The 5,228-nt window shown below is 39.2% G+C and overlaps 1 pseudogene; it reads left to right on the plus strand.

Moving 5' to 3' along the window:
• The first annotated feature begins 966 nt into the window (after nucleotides 1–966).
• The window catches only part of LOC140858651 (probable polygalacturonase), a 12,171-nt pseudogene continuing 7,909 nt past the window's right edge, over nucleotides 967–5,228 (plus strand).

Below are 5,228 nucleotides of genomic sequence, written 5' to 3' on the forward strand. Positions count from 1 at the left end.
CGCTGATGGCTCCCGTCAGTCGGTCGCCCCGACCGACGATCGGTCGGCCATCGGCCAGTCGGAGTCGTCCAACGGAGGCGGTCAGGCCGCTAGGCGGTCGGGCCGTCCGGTCGGTCGGACCCTCCGGTCGGTCGGGCCTCCCGGCAGTATGTCGGGCCCTACGGCAGTCGGTCGGGCCCTCTGGTCGGTCGGGCCTCCCGGCAGTCGGTCGGGCAGCGGGTATTCCCCAACAATAAGAAAACATGTTGCATGCATAATCTGTGTCCCGGTCCTCTTGATTTCCAATTTATATAAACTCTGTGGAGGAATCTTGGTTGTATATACTACAATGATGCTTTGAATATTCCCCAAGTTAAGTTAATTGTATAGAAACAAAAACCTGCTATGACCAACAAACCAGCAGCGCAAGATTGTAGATTAGCATTGATCTTAGAAAGATAAAGAGGTTAAGCATGATGTGTTAATAGACTCCATCCAACCTGCATAAGAAAAACCAAAAAGTAAGTTAGAGATTTCCTCACAACTCTCCCCTCTCTGTTTTTAAAAATACCACTCAATTTTTTCCTTCTGTGCGAAATTTTTCCATTCCATTCTGGGCCTATAAATTGTCCATGAAACATTCACCCTTTTCTCATTTTATCACACATATCACTTTTGTACCCCATAGAATGAAAGACTATCATTTGTTCCCCAACAAGATATAGATATACATCAGCCAGCATAATGAATCACTTCTTGCCAATGAACAGAGTAGAGCACCAGGTCGTCCAGATAAACTCTAGTGTTTCCTTGAATACCCAGCTCCTTGGGTGCCATAGATATAAACATATTTAATATCCAGTTTCTACGCTTATCGTTCCAATGAAGATGAATATTAATGTATCTATATCAAAAAAAATGTAGATAGAAACATAGATACGCTTGAGATTCTTTCCACTTCTCAGCCGTCTCATTTGCAAAGTTCAATTACTACACAAGACAACAAGACCCGAGCGCTGCCGCCTGGACATTCCTCACCTCTTTCTACGTCCGCTGCTCGGCCGAGATCTTTTGTTTCACCTGAGGCCATTAAAAAACTCACAGTTTGAGGCTTCTCGGCGACCACTCTCCGACAAACCTCTCCTTTCCTTCCCCTGTTTCCAGGTCTCTTAAGCGGTACGAACTCTCTCCATCACTCCCTCCTCTTCTAAATTTCTTTCCCCTTTGGTTCCTTCTTCTTCTCAAATAATCCATTTCTTTAGACTGCTTCTTTGTTGGATCAAGGACACTTCCATTGCTCCTAATTATCTGTATCTAATCAAATCCATATAAAAAATCCATTTTTTCCTCATCAAAGGCTCACGTCCATAGAAGAAAACCAATTTTCTCCATTAAAAGCTCAATTCCAAATTAAACATTTTTTTTTCCCAAAAAATCTTTTCTTGGAGTTTTCTCTGTGGTGTTTCGTTCTGAATCGCTGATACCGACAGCATACCTCTTTTCCAATCAAATCCATGTAGAAAACCATTCTTATTAAAAAGCTTATTTGGAACTTTTCTGTTCGGAGTTTCGTAGTGGAATCGCTTCTTCGCTTCTGTCGACAAAACCCCAACTTTTCCTGCTTTTTCTTTCTTAGGATGGCGTCACGGCCAGCGGTGTCGCTTGTACTGATAGCGGCGGTCCTTCTCTTGGTGGAATGGGACTCGCGGGCGGTGGCAGCGGAGGGGGAGGAGACGTGCTCGGGATAGTTCCCATGAAGAGTCGGGGTTCGGCGGTATCGGTGGCCGATTTCGGCGGGTGGCGGATGGCCGGACTCTCAATACGGCGGCGTTCCAGAGGGCCGTGGCGGAGATAGAGCGGCGACGGGCGGCCAAATGGCACCCTCCTCTACGTCCCGCCGGGGGTCGGCTCACGGGGCCCTTCAATCTCACCAGCCACATGACCCTCTTCCTCGCCAAGGGCGCCGTCATCAAGTCCACCCAGGTTTAATCTATATCTCCCTCTACGTTTTGTGTTTTGATAAAAAGATCCTTTTTTTTATTACTCCCACCCCAAGAAGAAGAAAGAAAGAAAAGGAAAAAAGAGATCCTTCTTTTCACCTAATCCTGATACCAATAAAATATAAGTACACTGCCTGGCCAGTAGGCTCAGCTCACTGTTTCTTTTCTGTGCGCTCTTCGGACGTACGTATTCGCGATGAACATAGGCAATCATGGAGAAGGTTTCGCCTTCTTCTTCCTGGCATTCATCTACTCTAAGATCTTATTCCGAATCTTGGTGTTTTGGGCCAGATAGATGGGTGATGAGTGTATAAGTTTTGGTTGTAAACTTTTAAGCAATTTCCATTTGTTTCCTTCTATTGGATGGTGCAGGATACATCAAGCTGGCCTTTGATTGATCCTCTGCCATCATATGGGAGAGGTCGCGAGCTACCGGGTGGCAGATATATGAGTCTAATTCATGGGAACGGGATTCAAGATGTGATAATAACAGGTGCATCTTTTTTCCGTTGCTGCTTTTGCAACAATACTTGCACCGCTTTGTTGCTTTCTGCTCTGAAGAATTATTTAGTTAATTTAAAGGTCAGAAATAACATGTCAAAATCCATTTCTTAACATTATCATGGAAAGACTTAGATAATTTTTAGCGTTCTAAGCCTTTGACATATACTGATCTGGTTTGTGTCGAATGATTGGATGGTGTGAAAAGGATCATTCTGATTTTGTCAAGTTTGAATCACTCCTTCTGCCCCTCCTTCTACTATCCTGTTCATTTTAAAACAAGTGTTATCAGCAACTGAATCATTTATATGTCTATAAATATATTTAACACTGCATGGTTTATTGATTTGACACAGCTACTATATCAGGATGCTCTGCAAATAAAACACAAAATCAAGAAGAAAAGAAAAGAAGCATGCATTATCTGTAACAGAGACGTACAGCTAGCCTGGACAACATTTGAAAACCTGGAAATCTAAAGATATGAGCAATACTATCACTTGTGTGAGATGTTCAAACTTTATAAGAAATCCTGTAATGTGGGGTGCTGCAGCGCTAGTATTTTAATTTTAATGTCCACCTTTGGTGGCCAAGTAAATAAGAGATTCTGAAAGATGCCAATCTGCTTAAGCACAATAGGTGGGAGAGGACTGTTACATTTGCACCACTTCCATGTTTTCAGACGAATATTATTGAAGAATTTATGGTTATGAAGCCAGAGCAATCTCTCTTCTTGAAAGTTCAGATGTTCTCTAGAATTTGTGGGTGGATCAAGCATTCAAGCTCGATCGAGGAAAGCATCAACAACCTTATTGGCTGATAGGTGAAGCAAAAAAGCTTTTTTTGACTTTGTCTTACATGCTAGGAGTGCCTCAACTTTGGGAAAGCCTAAAGAATCTGACTTCAAAAAGATGACAAAATAGAAGCAAATGCTATTCTGTTTATTATTATTATTATTATATTATTATTATATTATTTATTATTATTATATTATTATTATTATTATTATTATTATTTAATCTGAAGATAGTTGTCACAATGGCAAGCTTTTCTGAGTAGGCTAGAAATTAACTACCCAAGTTAACTGGAACTCATACTTTTATTCTTACTTTTACTGCATTGCGTTTATGTTCTCTACATAATAATTTTCTTTACTAAATGATGGTCCTGTCTATACTTGTAACCTGATCATGAATTTGAATGCGTTGTTCTGTGCACATATAATTACTATGTGATGTAAAACCTCTGGTATGTATGTAGTGCATATGTATTTTGCGCGCATGGATGTATGTATTTATCTATTTTGTTCCTTAATTTATTTCATACTAATATAATCCTCTGAATTAATGAATATAGGTCTTCTTTTAAATAATTCACTGTGCTTTTTTTTTTTTTGTAACATTTGTTGTTCACAGGTGAGAATGGAACAATTGATGGCCAAGGTGAGGTCTGGTGGAATATGTGGAGGCGAAGAACCCTACCTTTCACAAGACCACATATCTTGGAGCTCATGTACTCTAGAGATATCATTATTTCTAATCTGGTCTTCTCCAACTCCATTTTGGAACATCCACCCTGTTTATTGCAGGTGAACATTACACATTCAACTTTTCACTGTATTTTATTTCCCCAATCAAGGCACCATATTATCTTATAATCTATTAAATAGCAAAATTTAGTGCCTTCTTTCAATAAAGAATGTCATGGAAAATCCTTGATATCATACCACTTTTGTTTGCAGTATCAAAATCATGAAAAATTTATCCGAAATAATATTGAACCCTTCAAATCCTTATATATTGCCACTATTAACAATGTTGCATTTTTGGCTTAATGAAAATGACATTATAACCTTGTCAGAACTATTATATATTCCTGTACTTTTCACAATTCCAAATTATTGTGAAACTACATTTATTTTTGAAATTCTTCGTTTCTTATAGTTTTTTGTGATGCTTGATCGGTAATTCTTGATAGTTCCCTTTTTATGTGATATTTTGCTCTTTGCATTGTATCTTCCTTATTGGCTAAAGCTTAGGTGTTAACCACAATATTTTTTGATTTCTTTTTCGTTCTTTTGATTAGTAAAGTTTCTAGATTTAATTACGGAGAGAAAAAAAAGGTGGAACGAAGGGGCAATGCGGTGTCTCTAAAGGAAGCTTGATTTTGGTTTGACACATGCTAAATAAACTTTCCTCAACTTTGATTTATTTGCCTTTAAGTTATAATGAGAATGCTAGAGACATTCTAAGCTAGCTTGTGTGGAAGTTTCAATGAGAACGTTTCATCTGGAAGTGTGTAGATGTAAGCCCAACGACATTATTTGTAAATTATAATTGATCCGACCAAACATTGGATATTAATATGGCATTCTCTATGCTAGGCTTCTGGTGTGGCCGCTCATAAGTCGCTCTGCATCCTTTTTCATGTCTACACAATATAGTTTGTTTGCACTGTTTTAAAACAATAATCTGGAAAAGAGGGTTCAGCCCTCTAACTTCTAAATATCATGTTTTTTCCATCTTTGCAGCAATGTGGTAGTAAGAAATGTGACTGTGTTGGCTCCATATGATTCTCCCAACACAGATGGAGTTGATCCAGGTATCTTATTCTACTGATCCAATTCCCTTACCATGGATAAAAAAAGAAAGAAACAGCCTATTCAGTCATGTTGTCTTGAATAATAAAAGAGCCAGACAGTTTATATCATTTGAAGAGTTATACTTCTTTGTCTGCCATGTAGTCTTT

This window comes from Elaeis guineensis, chromosome 6 (assembly GCF_000442705.2).
Source record: "Elaeis guineensis isolate ETL-2024a chromosome 6, EG11, whole genome shotgun sequence".
Taxonomy (NCBI): Eukaryota; Viridiplantae; Streptophyta; class Magnoliopsida; order Arecales; family Arecaceae; genus Elaeis; species Elaeis guineensis.